This window comes from Lepisma saccharinum, chromosome 11 (genome assembly GCF_977018435.1).
Source record: "Lepisma saccharinum chromosome 11, izLepSacc3.1, whole genome shotgun sequence".
Lineage (NCBI taxonomy): Eukaryota > Metazoa > Arthropoda > Insecta > Zygentoma > Lepismatidae > Lepisma > Lepisma saccharinum.
Genome location: NC_139239.1, coordinates 47,314,791 through 47,337,700, shown reverse-complemented (window position 1 = coordinate 47,337,700; position 22,910 = coordinate 47,314,791). Strand labels below are relative to the sequence as shown.

The following is a 22,910-nucleotide window of genomic DNA, read 5'->3' as shown; positions in this document are numbered from 1 at the left end:
AAAAAAGTTAAACAATGACCACATGTCGTCAGGCTGTACATACTACAAGAGAGCTCCCCAAAGAAAGTGGGTAATCCTCGAAAGAATGAAGACGGAGAATGGCGAGAAAACGCACACAATTGCATGTAAAATTTCCAGGCACAGCACATCTTGAAGGGATTATCCTGAGAAGCGCACAACATCCGCACATGCAGATCGACGGTATGTACTACAGCGATCTCCAGCATCTTCACTCGCACCTTTCACTAAAGGACACTATGCGGTGCTGATAGGGGCTCACAAACACTGGCATACTCAGAGACGTTGTTGAAAATGTCCGCCATTGACTTTAAGACAAAGATGGCATCGGCGAAGCATTGATTGTCTGGTACGCGCAAATACCTCTGGCATGTCACCAATTGTCCCAGCAGCGGCACTAACACGAGCAACGAGGTCTTCGGCACTTTCCTCAGGGGTTTCATGCACGAGCCTTTTCATTTCTCCCCCCACACAGAAATCCAGTGGAATGAGGTCGGGGGAGCGAGGTGGCCACGGTAAAGGTCTACCCCTGCCAATCCAACGATAGCCGAAAAAGCGTTGAGTAAGGCCCTGGTTCCCCGGTCAAAGTGCGTGGGGGCGCCGTCGTGTTGAAACCAGATACCTTGTGTACCTGCCAGTGACACGTTTTCCAAAAGTTGAGGTAATACGTCATGTAGAAACACCCGATAATTCCCACCACACAAAGTAGAGGGCAAAATTTACGGGTATATCATGTGGTCACCTACTACGCCACACCACACATTCACTGCGAACCTATGTTGATGATGGAGCACAATGATTGCATGCGGATTGTCCATATCCCAGACGTGCCTGTTGTGGCTATTGAACATGACGTCCCTGGTGAATATTGCCTCATCGGTCCACAAAACTCTTGTTGGGAAATCTGGAATGGCAAGAGTTAGTTGCACGTACTATTGGCAGAAATTCATGCGTAGGGGAAAGTCCGTGGGCAGTATGTAGTGCACCTTATGCAATTTGTATGGGTGCAATCCCTTCTCCTGAAGATCGCAGAACACATTGCTATGGTGGGTTTGTCGCGTACGAGCAATGACACGTGTGCCGGTGCCAGGAAGGTCTCATCGCGTCCAAAACGTCCTCTTCAAATTGCAGAGTACGGGGTCTTCCACAATCCCACCTACGGGATAGTAGAGATACAGTTTCACGCAGTCGATCATCAGGTCTTTGAAAGAGTGCATGTGCTGCCAACCGCCTATTGGCAAAACGTTCGTGAAACGAACGCCGTGCTTCACGGTTGTTTCGGTTTGCATCTCCATAAACGAGATGCATATCAGCAAGCTCGTGGGTAGAGTACTCCGCCATTGTCCTGTTCGAGAACCGACCAACAACGGGGGGCACTTTCCCTCCGAGTGACGGATCACAACTACCGTGATTAGCACCCACGTAATGTTACACATGTGTCCACGCAGTTGTTGCAAACCGAGAAAGAACACTGGAATACGTACTCTACGTACAATATTCCTTGGAGCAATACAACCACACACACACGCCAGACTAAACTCCACGCTGCGACACGCAGAACATGCAGGAAGAACAACGGTCGACTACACTCTCTACGTAGTATCCACCAATGCTAATACGTAACAGGTGACCTACACTCCCAGCGCCTCTAGTGGGGCTTTCTGTATCAACCTCAGCGTAATCTGACGACATAGCGTTATTTTCGGGTGAATTTCCTATTTCCCGAGTGTGGGACGGTGTCCCAGCAGTAGTGGGACATGTGGACATACGTCGTCATTTTTTACTGGCTACATTCCGATCTCACCATTATGTAGAAAATAGTAGTAAATTTCCTGTATTTTCCATCAGGGGATTCCCCACTTTCTTTGTGAGTCCCCTTGCGCAATTTACACTGGACCTCAATTGCTGCACCATTGTATTCGTCAGGTACGACTTTCTTTGTATTATTTTAATCCGACATTGCTATATTTCTTCCTTCTTGAGTTATTGTGCTTTAAACATTGTGTGAGGCGATTTTCGCACGCCTGTCACTCGAAAACGGTGCCGATTTCGACATTTTTTCACATGGCATTTTTTCCTTATTTTTACTTGTCGAATCACCTCCCAAGCGTTGTAAACGGAATTTTGCACCACCCTGTATATGTACTCTACACTGTTATATGTTTATTATTTGAATTCTAATGGTGTTGAAAAGCATATTAACGGAAAGAGGACACGTTAAAGATTTTGATTGTGTTGGGAAAAGTCGAAACTTCTATTTGATTAGCCGTAACTTGAAGTTGTTTGTCCATAAGGAATACATGGGACTCTGTAAATACTTATTCGTTATATTTTTACAGATTGTATACAGCTGAATAATCAACTTAAAAAACAGCTTACACTTGCAACATGAAAAGACATTCATACTCTCTTGTGCAATGTTTTGTATTTTCAGTAGCAGTGCCCATTCACGACATTGAAATAAATGCATACTCTTCGCACTTTTTACAAATCTTTCATTTCACCAAATTCTGTTCTCCGGTCTGGTCTATGGCATGCCCCTCAAAACTAGATAAGACTAAATTCTGTTCTAAATTTCTTCCTGGCCATTGTTCGCCACCGAATTCCATGCACAAAACATTTACAAAAGTTCATCCTTCTGAAAATGCTAAATATCCATACCTCTCATGATAGACACATACTTGCAGACCATATTTTCCTCCATAAAATAACAAATGGGAACATAAGAAGTGATCGCCTCTTCAAGAAATTCACTTTCGCGTACCGTCCCGCACCACAAGGAGCACTCAGCTTTTCACATATCAGAAACCCAGATAAAGCCTAATACAGCGTTCTTTCTTCCACAGACTACCCGGCCAATACACCACTCTACCAAACCAACTTGATCTTTTTGAAAACCTATCACGTTTTAACCACATGTAATCCACTTTATCTCATATGTGTGTATTTTAGTTTGTTATTATTCTTTATTGTTACTTCCATTGTTATTTCCATTGTTATTACATTCCAATGTAAATGGCCAAATATTTGGAATTCTCTGGTAAATAAATAAATAAAGAGAGCGATGAATGAACACAATGGTATCCCTCGTAGTGAACTTCGCACCAATACATTCCAGATTTTGGCGCCACCGTTGCTTGAGTTCCAGTTTGGTGTGAATAGGAAAACGGAGTCCTTGACGACGCCACTTTACCATCAGTCGTCTCGGGTCCTCTCCAAAGCTCAAAGCCGAGTAGATAGAAGGAGTCGAGGAATCGACTGGTCTTTAAAAAGTCAAGAAGCTCCTGGGTTGGGGGAGCCGTGCAGTTGCGGTAACGTCTCCCTTGGTGATGCAGCCTCTTCCTCTCTCTCTTATCTTTGTCGGCGACGAAACAAAGAGGATGCTTGGCTCCAAAGCAACCGCCGCAGACAGCGTCACTCACTGGGCCGGAGATTATTTGCAAGTGCTGCTGGAGTGTCCCGGACCCCCGTCGGGAGGAAGGGGAGCATGAAAGGACCCAGAGGAACTCTTGCATCAAAAAGAAGAGCTTCCGCTTTCTCAGGGGAGGGGAATGGTTCCATTACTGCAACAAGGCTCTGCTTATTCGACGGCGACGAACTTCTGTGCCGGCACATTCCCGAGAGATGCTAATTGCCAGCCGCGGTGGCTCTGAGAGTGTTACGAAATCCGGGATCCTGGATTCGAATCCTGGACTATACATGGACATTTACATGTTGATTGATTGATTGAGTTGGTGTTTTAAGTCTTTGTTCACGGGAAGGTTAAACGGGACTGGACCCACAGTTTAAACTGGGATCCGACCACTGTGTGCCTCTACTGAGGTATCGAGCACAGGACGCCTACGCTACAAGGGGAGGCCCAGGACATATAATTGTGATTTTGAATCCAAACATGTACAAAACGATCTAAAATATCAAAAAATGCAAAGATTGATTGATTGAATCATTAATTATTTTTTTTTAGGGTGCGTCGGCACTTATGGCCATTTTGTAACTTTTGCGGAGAAAACACCATTATCTAAAACTCTTACCTTAAAATTAAAAAGGGGTGTAAATAGCCCCTTGAGAAAGGTTAAAAATGTAACTTGTCAAGGACCTGCATAGAACAAACACAACAAACCACATTTAAAAAGGGTAGGGACGGTCTAAGAACTACTTCAGAAACAGTATAAATGGCCTGCTCTTCTCAAAAAGCTAAAAACATTGGCTAAAACACTGTCATCGTCTCCCAACATAGCTGAAAAATCCTTTAGAAGGATAAAACCCGGTCTGAGGAAATTACAATCGGCATATTCGAGAAGAATGTGCCGTATACTTAAAAAACGTTGCAGGTACGGCACAGAAATGTACTGTGAAGGGTGCTGAAAGAAGTGTTGACCACTTGATAAATATGATACACATTTTGAATTAATTAATTGAGATATTCAGGGGCATATGACTGTGACGTGGGAGACCAGAGTTCAATTTCCGAGGCGAGTGACCTCAGGCGAGAATTTTCTGGTGAAAGCGACTCTGGGGCTCACCCAGCCTCACACTGGCACACCGCCTGTGTGCCTTACTTGCACGGGACAATGGAAAGCTTTATACTTTCAAAACAAGGAATCGCGTTCAAACTGGGTGCCACGTACAACTGATTGATTGATTTGTGTGTGTTGACACTGATAGTGAGCATGAGGAACACGTTTTGTATTCAGGATATGTGCTGTTCAGTTATTCCGTTAGATCCAGACTATATCCACCCCATTGAATCCCTGATATCGTAGCACGTTGTGCTAAGCAGTTCGCCACAGAAGCCGCACGGTCGAAATTAAATGGAAGTCAATAAATGTGTGTTTGCTCATTTGTATTGAAAGAGAGTTTTATATGTACTTAAAGCGCACACACACACATACACTGAGGCCCGCATTTAGTGGGAATGGGAAGGAAATTCAGCCTCGGGTCTCTCACAGCAAAATGCCTCCAAAGGGGAAAACTGCTTTGAAAAGGGCAACAAATTGAAAATTAGAGGTGCTTGAAATATGACAAAAATATTTTTAAAAAAATATATCGGGTGAACCGTTTGAGATGTCAGAAAAGTAAACCGTTGTGTACAATAGGTTTATGTACGTATCTCTAAGCAGTTTGTTGTAATATATATGCAGAAAGGATGTAAGTTTTGAGTGAATACAGGTTTACAGACTTCAGCCGCGTGGCGCTAGCGTTCATGGTAGATAAAGATGGTGGTCACGTCACAACAGCGCACAATGTATCGTATGGGATGTGACATTTTCGAGTGTTATATGCACACTAGTACAGCCACATGGCTGAAATCTGTAAACCTGCATTTACTCAAAACTTACATCCTTTCTGCATATATTACAACAAACTGCTCAGAGATACGTACATTAACCTATTGTACACAACAGTTTACTTTTCTGACATCTCAAACGGACTACCCGGTATAATCAATCTCATCTCTCTCGGCCTAAAGGTTTTAACCAAAATAGTAAATAAGAGGGCTATCTCACGATGTTGTTAACCTGGGTCCCCACCAGGGGTAGAAAAATACAGGGCGCCTGAAATTTTCAAATTCAGTTCTAAAAATATTGTTTTTAATATTTCGAGTTAGGTTATGGGAATTTCCATTACCCTTTTTGTAAAACAACGAGTACAGTGTGTTTTGAATGTTTGCGTGTTTTGTGTATCGCGTGTATCATTAAATCAAAATAATAAACATTAATTATTAATTTTTGCACTCGAATTTTCAAATCTGAAGCGATGTGGTAGAATCGGTCGTATTAGAATGTGTTGCATACTTATTCAAGCTGTTACCGGTTGAGCTTTCGATCGATCGAGGGAATAGATCTCTGGACACTTCAATTACAACGTGACAGCGATAGCCACTACGCTATCGTGGAGACCCACCAGGTCTTACATCTACATTTTCTTCTCTTCCTGCATTGTGTGCGAACTCATGTCACTTCCACCTACTCTTCAATTTTCCTTTACTCTTTCAATCTTATTTGCCTTCGCCTTTATATCCCTCTCTCATTTCTAAGTCTCCCCATTTTTATTTCCCCTCTAGCCAAACGTTCTTTAATAACTCGCCCTGCTTTAGGCAAAACTTTTAATAAGTAGAGAAAACAAACACTTTCGCTCGTGCGCGGATGAAGCGAAAAAGCAGACATCCTTGAAAAATTAACTAACTGCTCCCAGCTAACAAACCAGTACAGTGGAGTTAATCACCCGTCAATGTTGCCAGGCGAAGGAATCCAAACAAATGCTTTCGTGACATCTTTTTCCCCCTTGAGCTACCGTTGCTAGCTTGGGAAAAAGAAGAGAAAGTTCCAGTCCGATTTCGCATTACAAATTGAAATATTGTTCCTCAGTCGCAAAAAAAAGATAAAAGAGTCTCATTTTTTTCCCTTTAAGGTGAGCTCGTGTCTAGGAGAATTATCGATACGTCCACTGATTGAGGAAAATTTAACAGTTCCTTCTTTCGTATCTAGATTTTTGGATGCGAGTAACAGGTATTGCAAAAGTATGTTTTTTAGTCCACTGTATGCCCAGATAGGCTAATCAGGCTAGTCGGATCCGAACCACTGTCCCTGCACCGGAGAACGAAACCAGAACCTTTTGGTGACAGCGTTACCACTACGTCAGGAAAGTCTGTCTATTTGCGAGAGCACACTACCAGTACAATAATAGAATAGTAATTAAAGATGATAATAGATGGCGCAAGAAACTCGGAAGCAGTAAATACTGGTGAGAATCAAAGAAAAAGAGATGTTGTGATTAAATGGATGGGAGAAAAAATAGAAAAACAACAATTTCATTACCCCCCCCCTCTCTCTCTCTCTCTGCTTTTCTTTTTTATACTATTATCTCTTTCTTTCTCTCCTCTATATCTCGTATCTTACCTTTTCCCCTTCTTTTTTTCTTTCCCCTCTCTCTCTTTTCTCACTCTATCTGTCTTCTCTTACTCCTTTACTCTCTATCTATTTTCTCTGAGAGATACAGCCTGGTCTGTGCCCTTGTGACGTCACATCCCCGAAGCTATTTAATTGCATCCTGACCTACCTTTGTATCTTCCAAGTTTCACTTTATTAGAAACAGTATAGAATTTTGTTATAAAATGATACATCCTCGAGATTTTCTCCAAGATGTACAATATTCATGACAATGGAAGACAACACTTACCAAATTAATTTAACTGAGGAAAGTACAAGATTTCATTACATCCCGCAGTTAACTAATTTAAACATAATTTTATGTAGGTCAACAGGTCCAGACATAATCGAACTTGTTCTCTTCATGATTAGGCCATAATTCATTTAGTAATATTTAATTTCAATTGTAATTTTCATTAATGTATAAAGTTTTAAAAAATTAGAAATGCGTTAACGAATAAATTGTTGGTATCGGAATCCACTTTCAAAAGAAGAATTTACCGGGCCGCGGTCTCAAGAAGGTTGACAACCACTGCCATAGTAAAGCAATTCCCGATCGCGCTTCGTTTTTACAGACGTCTGTCTTGTCTTCGTCTGGAAGGGCCTGCTAATGTTCCAGTCTTGATTTTCAAGCGTATTCTCGTGCTCATCCCGTTCTTCGAAAGATTTAGATGTCCTGTCACAGGTCTCTTCCTCAATCCTCGTCTGGTCGGCTTCGAAATACAGAAGACCTCTTTCATCTCGTGGAGGAAGGGGGTCGCGGGGGGATCTTGGGAGCCTTTTGGTTAAGATCTCAGCGCTGAGGGCGGTTGCAAGAGACAGAAAAATGGAACCGAGCTGAGGACGCGTGCGGAGTTAAATCGGAAGGAAAGACAGTAAGCGGAAGGTAGTAACAAAATGTTATTACAGTGTGTGTTCGGACCAGACTCCGTCTGTCCACGTTTGTGCTTCTGATCGCCTGGGAAAGAGTTTATGCACTTGAATTGGAGCTCTTACAGTGGTGCCGGCGGGGAGTTTTGTTTGGGTCTCACGAGTGGGTTTCTATATCTGTCCCCTTCTCCGCTCTTTTCCTAAATCTTTCTGCCTATCTAATACTTCCTATCTCGCTTCATCGTTTTCTCATTTTCAAGATCAGCAATTTCTTATTTCTCTCTCTATCTTGCATTATTCTCTTTTCTCTCCTAACTATTTTATGCATTCTCTCCCTTTTCCCTTTACTTCTCTCCTCTCTGTCTTCCTATATATCCTTTTCTATTTCAATCACTCCCCTTTCCTCTTTACCTTTCTCTTTCAATCTCTTCCCCTCTATACTTTTCTCTTTCGATATCTTCCTCTCCTTACTTTCCTCTTTCAATCTCTTCCCCTCTATACTTTTCTCTTTCGATATCTTCCTCTCTTTACTTTTCTCTTTCAATCTCTTCCCCTCTATACTTTTCTTTTTCGATATCTTCCTCTCCTTACTTTCCTCTTTCAATCTCTTCCCCTCTATACTTTTCTCTTTCGATATCTTCCTCTCCTTACTTTCCTCTTTCAATCTCTTCCCCTCTATACTTTTCTCTTTTCATATCTTCCTCTCTTTACCTTTCTCTTTCAATCTCTTCCCCTCTATACTTTTCTATTTCAATCTCTTCCTCTGTTTACTTTCCTCTTTCAATCTCTTCCTTTTCCGCTTTACTTTTATCTTTGAATCTCTTCCTTTCCTCTTTTACCTTGCGATATCTACTTTCTTAGTCTATGGGCCAAGTGGGCAAAATCAAGATTTCGGTATAATTTGGGAGTACTAATTTTCCTTTATGCCACAGTTATATGGGTGTGTAAGGATACCAAACAGCCATGCTTGCCATCTCAAAGTGGTAGCTAATAGAAATGGCGGCGAATCCAAGATGGCGGATGTTGACATTTGACAAAATGACTACATCTCTGAAACCAACGGCCCCATCTCAACAACCTTTTTTTTTTAAAATGCAAGCTTAATAATGTTCTATTTTTAACGTTATCTTTAATTTTTCGATAAGAGCAACCGTTAAGTAGTTAATCTCGGATTAGTAAAAAAATCTTATTTTTTACTATTAGGGTAGAGCGGTATATTTTCGATATAGGTACTATTTCAATCACCCGTTATAAAAAGTCGAATATTTTGCTTCTGTTAGTGGTACCGCTGATTTGAGGAGTGAGAGTTGTTGCGTGGGGTGCCAGGTGTGTTGTGCAGAAATATCGAGAAATTCTACGGAAAACCCGGAGAACCAGACGTACTACTTTTGTATGGCAAGGTGAGTACGTTGTAGATAGAATAGGTGCTTTGTATATAAACGTCTGCCTGTCATTTTGCGTGCCCCGTGTTTATGCTTGAACGTAGGACAGTGAAATTCAGGTCAAACGTGGACAATCATGTGGTGGCTGTAGCATGTGACATCTGTAGCTATCGGGTGAGAGATAAGGGAACTACAGAAATATTTGTTTCCATGCACAAAGTGGTACATATTCGATCGGCAGAAATGGTACAATTTCGATCAGCGAAGCATACAGTTTGAGTTCCATTACCGTAACGCGTGCAACACACTGCTTCGCAAGGTAAATGCGTTGTTCAATTTATTGTTACAGATGCCTAGCAAACGAACACCGAAGAAGGTATATCAACAGTATTCGTCCCGAGTTCTCGAAAATGCCGTGCCGAGTATTCTAGAGGGACACTTATCTCTACGAGGAGCATCGCACCTTTATCATGTTCCATTTGTCAGCCTGGTGTAACGATGGCGCGTGAAGAAGCAGCGGGTGTTCCTTCCCCTTCCATGATTGATGTTGGACTTACTTTCATGATACTAACAGCAAATCAAGGAACACACGTCAATAAATCCTTGTGATTTTTTCATTTTAAAAATAGACCGATCTATAAATATTACATACAGATCTTCTTCTGTTTAAAATCTTTCTGCTTTTGTATATTTTTAAACCATAGTAGGCTTAAAATAATAGAGCTACATAAAATATTGTAATCTAGCAAAAAATAAAAAAACTTATTTCCCTAATATACGCAAAATCCGAATAGTACTTACTAGGTAGCCTAATTTTAAGAGAACGAAAAAATACTTTAGACATAGCTATACATACTTTTCCTATATTTTGAATCATGTAACGACGAGTAGTCAAACAGTTATTAAACTAACAGAACATGCAGTTTGTTCTTATTTTGCACCTGAAGGTCTTAAGCCATAGAAGAAGTTGCACTTGTAGTATATATTAAGGATACTGTTTCGTCACTAAATGTTGATCCAAATTGTACCGCACGGTGATCAGATTTGTACCTACCTAGGTAAAATTCTAATCAAATTTATCCTACCGAAATTTCGTTCTGCTGTCTACAGTAGCAGAACTAAAAATGTCATGTTATGCCAGCATCTTTAGGAAAAGATAAGCATTTCATTGGCACAAAAACTGTAATTTTGCTGACTATCTTTTTTAGTTATATTGAATTTAATTTAATGTGATCGAAAATGTACCATCTTACCCTAATTTTATATTTATCATTAATTTATTAATAATATAGGCATCTGAGAAGAAAATGTTCCAAACAAACATTGTAGGGTAAACGCTTCTCTTTAATTTGACATATTACACTTGTTGGTTTTCACCTTAGAATTCATATAAAACAAATGAATTATGTAGTGTGTGCATCGAATTCTTCTAGCAGCTAGTGTCCTTAGTCCCATTTAATTACACGTATTGTAACTGGTATTGACTATTGAATAGTATATTATTGTTATATACATGCAATAACATTTAATAATCATCATAATAATTTATATTAGTATTGTTATTATTATTATTAATAATAAGTTGTTTTTGTTGTTGTAGTATTAACTAGCCATTAATTTTGTTTAATTGTTACCGATATTTATGGAAGAATGTTATTGATTGATTGAAATTAAAACTTTTTATGCGTCAGCACTTGGGCTATTTTCACCCGTCATATATGAGGCCAAGCCCCTTACAATGTATAGAAAATCACCATGCGTGTCTCTAAAATCTCCTTAGGCAGAGTAAAAACCGAAGCGGTACTGGAGCATTGGATTGGATTGATTGGATTGATTTGGTGTTTTAAGTCCACTTTATGCACAGTAAGGCTAATCGGGACTGGACCTACAGTTTAAAATGGGATCCGAACCACTTGTGCCTCCACCGGGTATCGAACCCGGGACCCCTTGATTACAAGGCGACGACGCTACCACTGCGCCATCGGGGAGGTCTGCGGTACTGGAGCACTCAGCACATATATTCCTATGAGCAATACACAGGAGACCATACATACAATAATACAAAGGTAGCCTCCCCGATATCTTAATGTAACGTCGTCGCCTTGTGATCTAGGGAACCCGGGTTCGATACCCTGTTGAGGCACAAAGTGGTTCGGATCCCACTTTAAACTGTAGGTCCACTCCGGATTTTCCTATCTGTGCATAAAGTGTACTTAAAAAGAAAATCTCAAATCAAACAACACTACAAAGGATGGTGATGGCTGTAGGTTCACACGCCAGAGCCTCGTTGGTCTCAAAGACTGCAGTTGCTGAGGTGAAGTACGTGGAAATGAAGTTAACATTTGAGAGTGTTCAGAAGAACATCATAACATACGTGTATACTTGTTATTAGTTATTACAGCCGAAATGTCTGCTTTCGAGAAAGTTAAAATCTGTAAAAAGAGAAGACTGACCAGAGAAGTTATATAGCATTCACCAAAAGACATAGACAGTTTTGTACAGTGCTGCAATGAACAGAAATTTTGATTGTGTCGAGCCAATTTTACCAATATCAAGTCCTTAAGAAGACTAGAAGCAGATGCTTCATACTCCCGTTTGCTTTCTGAAATCGTCCTTGCTCATCAAAGCATGTTGAGAAACGCTTGAAACGGACACTCACAGATGAACACATCGTATACATCAAGAATTGTGTTTCGTGTGACAAAGAAAGAAAATACAATAGAATATTAAGATCAAGGGAAACAATTACTCAAGTTCCTGAGCTTCGAATTGATAAGAAATTGCGTGTGACTACAATTGAGAGGAGAGAGGAAAAATCATCGCAATCAAATCACTGGAGATCTTAGCTGCAGATACATTTTATCATGAATCTTATTACTTTTCCTACACCAAATGGAGATCACATAAACCTGGAAATATTGGTGAAAATAGTGAAGCAAGGAAATCGGCATGTAAAACCTATGATAGGCTATATATGGTGTCTGCCGAGAAAAGTTTCCGTTGTAGTTTGTACCAAGAATTTGGTTCCTCCTAATGTATTCCAGCATTAACGATACGATCGGTAATCTGACTTAGGATTTGCTACTTGTTAACTATCTGAGGACGTAAATCATATTAGAAGCAGCTCTTGAAATTGAAAAATGTTAGTTGAGGGGGTGTTTGGTCGAGACTTGGAGTTAGCTGAGGGGATGTTTCTATAGAATGAGGTAACTGGGGAGATGATTTGCGAAAATTTCGCTAGCTTTGGGGGATACCATTCCCAAGCATCCCCCCTAACTTTGAGCACTGATTAGAAGAGCACATTTGGCGAAGGTAGGGGGACCCTATTCATGGAGATGCTAAACACACAAAGGAAGATGCGAAAGGTGTAGAAAAACCCCATCATCATCTCACGACCTTTACATGAATTACGTAGTCATACTTCTTAGCAAGATTGCCTGGAACCTTTTAGATAGTTGCAATTTTAAATCACCTAAGCTAGAAATATAACTACACTAAAGTTTCAGAAATAGATACAGCGTTGTGTATAGAACAATTGCCCACAGAGATAGTCATTTTTTCCAAATGTCAACATCCGCCATCTTGGATTGGCCGCCATTTCTATTAGCAACCACTTTGAGATGGCAAGCATGGTTTTTTGGTATCCTTACACACCCATATAACTGTGGCATAAAAGGAAAATTAGTATCCCCAAATTATACCGAATTCTTGGCTGGCCCATAGACTACTTCTCTTTCTCTCTCTTCTTGCATTCTCTCTCGTATCCTAGACTTTCCCTTTCTTTGCTCTCTCTCTCTCTCTCTGATCTATTTCATTCTCTCTCGTGTCCATTTCTCTTCCTATCTCCTATCTTTGCCCTATCTCTCCCTTTCTTTGCTCCCTTCTCTCTCTCCACCCTCCTCCCTTGTGTGTGTCCTCTATCTCTGGTTATGAAACAATAATCCTGTTAAAATCCTTATTGGGTTGATGGTTGCTGGGAACCATAGATTTTTTTAGTAGATAGGGCGTCTGAACGCCACCCGAGAGACTCAAGTTGAAATAGTTTCTGACAATGCCCCTGCTTAAATCGACTCTGGGGTTCATGTAGCCTACGATAAATGGGTATGGGGGTTAAGGCGGCTAGAGCGTGCTATTGATCACATCACACTTCGTCGGGATCATGAATGTGTGACGCCTTACCTCCATCCCCACTCCCTACGAGCCTTCATGATACAGTGCAACCAGAAGTGGGTAGCTTTACCAAAAATCGTCATACTTGTATTGGAAATAAAGGAGACATAATTTATTACATACCAGTATCTCTTATTATTAATGCAAGAAAATTATTCCACAATGATTGTCAAAGAGTCAAATAGGCTTCATATTTCGCCCCGCTCAGTATTTCCGTAAATTCGCTTCGAATTCAAATCACGCAAAGGAGGCAATTTGAAGAGAATTAGCCGTCAGCCCAATTCTGAAATTCCATTTCGCATTTCACCATTGATTATTCGTTTGACAACGGACAATTCATCTGCACTAAAACCCGTCCTCTCGTACAAAACACACTCGTGGACACACCTTTAATATCACACGCGCGCGCGTGTTTAGCATGTACTCTGAGTTTGAAATGTCATTTCCATGTAAATCCCTTCCCTCCGAGCGCGATTATATTTCATTCTATGCTGGATATGCAGAACAAAGAGTATAAGAAGTCATTACAGTAACTGCGTACCGTGGTGCATATGAAGAGCATGCTGACGTTATCGGGATCAAAAGATAATGTTGTATTTGATCTGATATGTACATCACACGACCGCGGGGCAAAAGTATACACTCGTCTCTGTCTGATCAAAGAGTTAATCGAATGATACAATGTGTTGTAATGTTTCGAAGCAAATTTATGAACAAATGTTTATTATTTTCTGAAAGCGGAAACAATTACAGTGGTAATTGTATGGAAACTTACAAGTTTGGGCCAACTTAAAGGGCACCTGAGTAGCCAAATGGCTAGCGCTCCTGCCTTTGGTGCGAGCGGTCTCGGGTTCGATTCCCTGCGAGAGCCCCCCAAAATTAGCGTTGACCCAGAGTCGTGAGGCAACTGAGGAGCTGCTTGAAAATAAGAAATAGCTGGCTGCTCTGGTCTCGAAACCCAGATAAAGAGCGGTGCTGACTACGCGTCAACCAATGAAAAAGTGGGTCTGTCAGGCCTTGACCCTCAGATGGATGTTACGTCATGGAGTTTAGTTTTTAGGACCCTTGCGATCTAGAGATTCCGCTTTCGAATTCAGTGGTCGAATTTCAATTTTAACTGTAAGCATAGTCTCAATCAACTTTTATCTGTGAATAACATGGGCTTAAATTCTGATAAAAATTTACGACCAGGTGTTTGGTCAATAAGATCTCGAATAAGCCAGAACAGAAAAAGTAAAATATGATATTGAAATAAGTCAAGTTGTCTCGGTCGGAAACGGTGGCTAAACTTCCCAAAAAAAACGTACTCAAATAAACAAAAATACGTTTGTGCGATTGCATGAAAGAGAAACAAAAAAAAAGCAGACATTCCTTGTATCTCTCTTCTGTCTCCTTCCCTCTAATTCTTGTTCTTTTTCTCTTATCTGTATCCTTATCTCCCTCTCTCTCTCTCTCTCTCTCTCTCTCTCTCTCTCTCTCTCTCTCTCTTATCTTTCCCACTGTTTTATTATTTCTTTTACGCTTTCTTTTCTCCATCTATCTTGTTTTTTGTTTCTCTCTCTCCCTTTCCCCTCATCTTTCTTGCTATCTCTCGTTCTCTGTTCCTTCTCTTGTTTTCTTCCTCATTTCCTCTTCTCTCTTGGAGTGTAATGTCAACCTCTCTCCACGTACTACACCCTGAACTGTATTTGCAGACTAATGAGTCATAATACTCCGTGGAATTGTAGTTGCGCTCTGTTTATGTGTGTGCTTGTTATTGTCCCCATCAACCATTTATTCTTATCACTAGAACCAGGATTTTTATGTAATATCAAAGTACAAAATATGTACATAAATATGTAACAATAATTGATAAACATGTACCTAAATATGTATTATCAAAAGGATATGTAGCTAAATATGTAGTATCATAGAATATGTAATATTAATAATAATTGAGTATCCAAGCAATTTCAAGAATTCTGCTAGATATTTATTTTATTTGAACATATTGAAAGTAATTTTAAAGACATAAGTTGTTCAAATTAAAATTGGTATCAAATGTATAAACTCAAAAAAGCACAGCAACGTGCACATATTTAAGAAACCAATTTTCTCAACTAATAGTTACTTCTCACATCTCAAATTATTGCAGAACATGTAATATGTAACTTCCGAAACAAATTGTCAAGAGAAGCATCTACAAAAAGAACAATCGAATGAAAATACGTACATAGCTACTTTTGTACTTTTTGTACAACGGAACATATTGTGTAACTCACTACGTACAGGAAAGTAGCTTTCTTGTCCACCGATGCTAAGTTTCTAGGTGCTTTGCCTAAGCCTAAAAGCGAAACGGAAATATGTAACCAGAAGGGGGGGAGGGGGAGAAACTCCAGCATCTTTCGATAAATAACAGTTCCAGTTTCTTTTGCGTCTCTTTCGACTTGGCAGTCAATTTAAGTGACCGTAAGCACTAAGCATCTCATTGATTAGAAAATATGACATCACATGAGCTACAAATTTTCTTCATGTTTCAGAGATTGAAAATATAGGAAAAAGGATCAAAATAGAAAACGTTTACCGAAATGTGTTGTTTTATGTAAAATATATTACCAAATATGTCAAATATGTAATATCCTGGCAAATATGTAAAAAAAATGTAACATAAAACTTATGCAAAATGATGTCAGTTACATAATTCCTTGACATTTTCGTGTTCAAGGAATGTATCTAAAAAGGATTGAATATGTAATTACATACAAATCCAAGCTCTACTTATCGCCATTCTTCCTCATCTTCGCAATTAGCCAAAACGTACAGAAAAGGGAAGGAAAATCTATCAATTCTCTTCTCTCTCTTTCTTCCTTACCATCCTTATCTTTTTCCTCTCTCTTTCCTTTCAATATTTGATGCTGTGTTGACAAGCTGCAAAACGTTGTTGACTTTTTAAGCGTTGCTTATCTGTAACATTAGGATAATGGGAAAGATGTGGGAGGATGATGAAAGAAGTGAAGAACGGAATGTGATGTGAGTAGTCGTTAAATATACTGTAGCACCATAGCATTGACACTGAGCGACCGAGGAAATACATGTATACGTATTCATTTGCATTTCTTTTCAGCCAACCGAAGTCGCAGTTCGAGCGTCTGGGCGTAGTCTTTCCGAAAGAGAAGGCGAGATCTCCTCTAGGGTCATCCAAGGAGGGAATTGGATCTCAGTGGTAAGTACTTTCCATTTTCTCTTTCATTTGTGCCGCCCGAAGAAATGACAACTTCGAGTACAAGTAAATCTGTAATATTATAATACAGACATAAGAATAACTGGAAACAATGGTCATTTTTTGTTCTGCTTTTCTTCCACAGTCCTCGTACTTAAAGGTAATATACTTTACTTCGATACAATTCTTCAGTCTACTGTAATATTTACTGTTGATTTCAAACATTCCATAAATTTTTATTTGTCCCAATGTGTGACAGGACACTTTTGCAAAGAGGGTGATAATCAAATTTAAATTTCAAGCAATACGCCTTAATTTGCCATACTCTGTTTGGTGGAAGCATGTAAACAGAGTCCTGTGTCTTGTCTTAGAGTGGGGGGAGGGGAATAAAATTGTTCCCTGCCCAGGTTCATTGCAGAGGAGAGCTTCAGTGTCTAAAAACTAAGAATATATGAAAGGGAACCAATTACGGCCCTTCGAAACCCTGTTGTCGATTGCAGAACTGAGATAAACTAACTGCATTTCTTCACATCTGTATTTTCATCCATTAGATGCTTCCTTGCTGGCACGAAAGTAATTGACAACAGAACTATGCACCTGATTTACGTGATACATTACGTAACACAATGCCAATAGAGTGAAAGGTTTTGCAGTTACGAAAAGAAGGGCCCAGTCAAGTGCATCGTGAGCTTCGTCCTTCCGAAGGGCAGACCGAGAGTTCCTCTCGGAGTCGAAGGGTCATCGCTCCTCTCTCTGCATCGGGCTTAATCATTTCGACCTTGATAACAGCCGGGAGACAATCGACAAGCGCCGGAAGACCAGGCTTCCGCTGATGAGTGTTAAACGCTCGTCCAAGATACAATACTGTAGGCTTTACTTTCGGGTAGTTTTCCAACTGAAGAAAATGTAGACTTAGAAATATATTTTCCAACATTTAGATGCTCTTTAATTAGTTTGATTATGAGACTGATTTTTGCATATTTGCATGTTTCTTTTCCTTGGGGAAAATTCATATGCTTTCAACAAATTGGTACATTTCACTTAATTCTGGTGAAGTTATTGTGCATTTAATGCATATTTGAGATGCTGGTACATACTTGAGCTTAATGTTCATATATTGAGAGTATTTTTTTTAGGCAAACGTTTATTTTGTTTGTCTTTTATCAAGAGTAGCCTATATTGCCTGACCGTGGGCACTGTTTGGGTCAAGGATATGGAAAACTGGAGCCTATTATTGTTGTGAAGATCAAGAAAACTACCCAGTGGGGGATGCTAACTGTATATCTATGCTTTCAAAGATAATTCTTGGGCTTGCTTGTCACTACAATGGCGTGTGTGTGCTAGTTAGAAATATGTCCTACCGAATAACTGGAAGTTCCAGTGCTTCCTTTCACAGTAAATACAAGGCGACGATGTGGTTACCACTGATATATTTAATGTCAAGTCTAGTCTGGGATTCAGATTGGAGTGATCTCTGAGGATACATATAGAAATTTACATGCTCTATTATTGTCACAGGTAATTCAAACACGATACATTGTAAAGCCTGTGTTATACATCGGTACCCGACATGCACATGGCATCACATTTAGAAATAACCATTGATCTTTATGGATGCTTTCGCACACCGGCCACGATTCCTAGCCACTAACGGCCTATAAGAACTGCGTGCCCCTCCAACTTTCCACCGTGCCAGACACACTATTTTCAAAGCCATGAAAACCTGACGAATATCTATTCTTTTCATTCGACTTCTAACCAATGATGTTTGTATTCCGACATTTCGGACCCTTTCAGTTACAGGATGGTGCTCGTTCGCTATTCCTTTCTGGTGATTTGGGGGGGGGGGGTATGGCGTCTAAAGTGAACGCGGAAAAAGAATCTGTATGTTCTGAATCATTTGATTATCGTTAGTTTTGTTACTGAATCCACTATATATAATAATATTTCACTAGAAAATTGGATTTTTGGATTTGGGAAAAGTTTTCAGGGCTTTGTAAATAGTATTCCGCGTTCCGAAAGGTAAACAGTCTGCGTGGAGTTCTTCACATGAATTCTGGCGTATCTCAACATGCATTTTTTGACTCTGCAAGACTGCTGTGGATATCTGTGAGATTTTTATTAAGATCTTTCACAATATTTGCCTGTGTTGAGTAATTCAATTCTTGGAATTATGTTGGGAGTGATATTTTCTACGAAATAGGCAAAATCCTTACTCTAGTCGTAACTGGTCTAATTTAAGTGTTAACTGAATTTTCGAAGCTCCATAAATTATTTCACTAATTTGCTATCAACCGAATGCAATTACGCTACAAAATTCTAAAAAAAGGGAACATGTGTTCCTGCTAGGCTCCTTTCTAATCTAGTTACGAATTTTATCAGGACATTGCACCGAAATTTCCCCGTACCCTTATTTATCTATATGGTAAAGATCATTCAGGAGAGTGAACATGCTACGAAGCCATAGAATCTGACTTCGAATTCTGAATACAATCTGGATGTATAACTCCGTTTGGTAAGTTCATTATCCTCGTGATTAACCTAGAAAAGTAGAAACAACTTAAACCCACAAATAAATATAAATAAATTACCTTACGGGAGATTCGCACCGATATGTGTTAAACGACAAGTGGCCTGTTACCAGAAGGCTATGTTGCTTGAAAACGAACCCTAAGAAACAAATTCAATTTATCACACCAGAATAATGCGAAAAGCTACAAATGTCTGTAGTCACTTGCGCGTCATTCAGACCGGGTCGTTTCTTGAAGAGCGTGCACACGCGCGTGAGTCTTTTTTCCAAGCTGGAGAAGAAAGTGGCTATTCAGGTGAGTGCAGTTTGTGGTGAAGGGTCACTGGTCACTTTGATATGAACTCCCCTGTCACCCTCCTGTCACTTCGGTGTGAAAATATCCATGAAAGTGTGCAGAAAATCACCTGTACTTATATACTCTTGTACTTCATTATATTTATTATAAGTTGTGTAATAAAATCAATCTACTGCCAATGTCCACATTTCGTTAGCTTAATTTTTTTTTAATATGGGATGATAAAACTGTTATATTTATTTCTTGACTGTTTTTTGTTATTTAGCGACGCTTTTCTGCCACTTTTGGCTAATTGCGACGATGACGATGAGTGATCAAACTGAGTAAGGGGCACTCACAAAGAACACCCACACCTGGATTCGAACCTGGATTACATTTATTTCTATCTAAAAACTAGTTTTTAAAGTCAAGTTTATGGATAGATAGGCTAATCGGGACCGAATCTACAGTTTAAATTGTGATTCGGACCAGTATGTACCTTCTCCACCTCAGATCGAACACGAGACCCCTTGATTTCAAAGGGACAGCGTTACCTTTACGCCACCAGGGAGGGCCAAGAATAAGTCTATAAAGGGGTGGATTAGGTAGTATAGTGTTTATATTCTGCCATTGAGTCAATCGATCGACCCCTGTTCTTCCGACGGCCTCCTGCACTTTTCCCCCTCGCTTCGCTCCAACACTTTATGCACCAACCAAATTTCTGTCGCCTGTTGACATGGACGGCGTTTAAAGGGGAAAGCTCCGTTTCCAAGGTGCATGACATTTTCGCGGATGTCGAGAAAACACTACCTGCTTTGAATAAGTTTACACGGAGATTTTGGAACACATTTTTGATAGGAAAGTTCTTAAAATGGACTATTATAGTCTCGATGTATTAAGTAGCATCTGAAATAGAGTGAAAGTGATATAAAAAACTCTCGAAATGGACGAATATAGCTCCAAAAGCTTATATAAAAATATTTCTAATACCTGAACTAGGTATTTCAACCATACGGCGTGAATCTTATGTGTAAAGTCTGCCACACAGATACGTGCACAAAAATTATTTGTTTCTATAAGTCCACTTTATGCTCTGGACTGGACTTCCAGTTTAAAGTAAGAATCCGAACCAGTGTGCAGTGTGTCTACTTTACAGTCCTGAATGGGACCATTTTCGCTCGCTTGCACTCGTTCGAGTGTGTCACCCTCGAGCGTATACATTCGAATATATCATTCTAATGGAATCGTAGATGCATGTATATGTAACACATCTATCCTGGCAGTTTCAGCCCACAATCATCTACTGCATTTTCATATATCACTGTATTGATAAGATAGACGAAACTTCGTCTTAACATGGAGATGATGACCATGTATACTTAAGTTTCAATTTCAATGCGTCTCTCAATCACGATCCATATTTGAGGGCCCATTACCAAAGTCAAATTATGATTATGTGTATACTACTGGGCATATACAGTTCGTTTTGCCTGTTGGAGCGTTATTTGCGCGAGCGAAGAAGCTCTCAATTCCGTACGCTACCTAGCGTCGGCCGTGCAAACTATTTGACACTCGAGCGAATCCTCTCACTACAGCACTCTTGTGTCTATACCTGGAATCGAACCCTGGATTTTTCCTGATTACAAACCGACAAAGCAATCAGGCAGGTAAAAACAAAATGTAAATTACAACGTACTGCATATCCAGCTGAATCTATTACATGACATTTCAGAATACTCACCAGTAATGTTAACGCCTTTGTCTTATAATCAAGGTGTGCAGGTCCTAGGCTCGATCCCCGGTGGAAGTACATGACTCTGTGATTCGGACCCCAGTTTAAACTGTAGTTGCAGTCCCAATTAGCCTGTCTGAACATAAAATGGACTTGAAGCAGAATACAACGTCACCCAGTGTAACTGCAACGTGCCCTGCAATTCCGATTTTTCCCAGGAAGAGACAGGTAAAGTTTTTTTTCCACGATAACGCCCCCCAAGTGTTTGAATTTGGAATCTGGCGTTTCTTCTAGAAAAACCAGACTATTGTAATTAATTCAATATCTTGACATTACAAGTTACAAATATAAAATATGTAATTTTTTAGTCATGTTCATTTTCCAGGGAGCCTCCCCGATGACGTAATAGTAACTTCGTCGACTTGTAATCAAGGCGTCCCGGGTTCGATATCCAGTGGAGGCACATTGCACAGTGGTTCGAATCCTACTTGAAACTGTAGGCCTAGTCTCGATTAGGCTATATGTGCATAAAGTTCTTTGCGAGTGGCTTTAAAAGGTTATATTATTTCGTTTTAAAATTTTGAAACGTTCAACATATAATACTGAATTTTAAAAACGCAGTTAAATTAATTCGACTTCCTAGATGTAAATTACAGTTTTGTGATATTGTTCCTGGGTACGAATAGACGACATTATTAATCAAATCAGCCAATGGGGTGATCTTTTCGGAAAGCACCAAACTCTTAACCTGGAAAACGCCGCAGGTAACGATTGATTTTGTTTTTAATTGAACGTCGTTATGCACAGAAAGGCTAATCGGACGGCGCTAACACAACCCCATCGGAAAGGCATGCAGGTAAACGAGGCTGTGGTGCCTAAACCTAGAGGCAGAACAATCCTCCTCATCTCCATCGTCGCTATAAGTCAAAGTGGCTGAAAAGCCACGTAGCAAACAAATACAAAATTAACCAGCTTGTTTCCGCACTGATCAAGTGGTGAACTTACCTTATAGGCAACGCTGTCCTATTGTGACATCCTTAATGTACGCTTTATCCACGTGCAGGTCCAAGCTTCAGTTCGTATGTGGTGGGAGTCGATCAGCTGTGTTCAAAGACGCACGTTCGTCGCCATCGGCGTGTCACGTGGTGTACTTCTGCCGGTGTACGAGTTGGCAAACGTCAAAACGGTCACTGGGTTACAAGAATGCCTGGGCGAGCACGGAATAGGAAGTGTTTACGGAAACCTTTCCCTCCCCTTCGAAGGTCACGTGGACAGAGGCGCAATCTGTAAACGAGAACAGGTCACTTGCACAATCGTTAACCACGAAGCACAACAAATCGTGTCCAATTTCACCAACCTTCCTATGCCCGCTCAAACCAACGCTTCTTGAACTAGCCCCGCATCGCCACCCGACGCGACTCGTGGGTGTGAACGCGCAAAGTGTACACACACAGACACATACGCACTTGACACCCTGCGTGCGTTACCGTGCACCGTTTTGCTCCATGAACTACAGGAGGCTGACTGACTGCTCCTGGACCCCGATGTTTTCGCTGCACCATCCCTCGCTTCCCCCTCCGAGCTGCGCACTCGGTTTGTGTGTCGCGCGGTCGGCAATGTTCGGGCGTCTCCGTGCCCGATCGGTGGGTATGCAATCTGCAATAATCTGTGGCGGGGCAGGGCCCTTCGTCAGCTGTAACGGAGCATCCAATATCATGCATTTTTTTCACCTCCTCGCCGCAAAAACGACAAAACCGTCTAATCGTTCCGGTTAGCTGATATGGAGAGCACTTTTTACCGGTTTTC

General features: G+C 40.4%; 1 protein-coding gene across 1 annotated transcript in view; it reads right to left on the bottom strand.

The window, feature by feature from the left end:
* Positions 1-22,632, bottom strand: part of Csgalnact (Chondroitin sulfate N-acetylgalactosaminyltransferase) — a 333,622-nt gene extending 310,990 nt beyond the window's left edge. Inside the window, exon 1 of the mRNA XM_083131794.1 lies at positions 22,110-22,632. The gene's annotated coding sequence lies outside the window, so the exon portion shown is untranslated. The remainder of the gene's footprint in view (positions 1-22,109) is intronic.
* Positions 22,633-22,910: the final 278 nt, after the last annotated feature.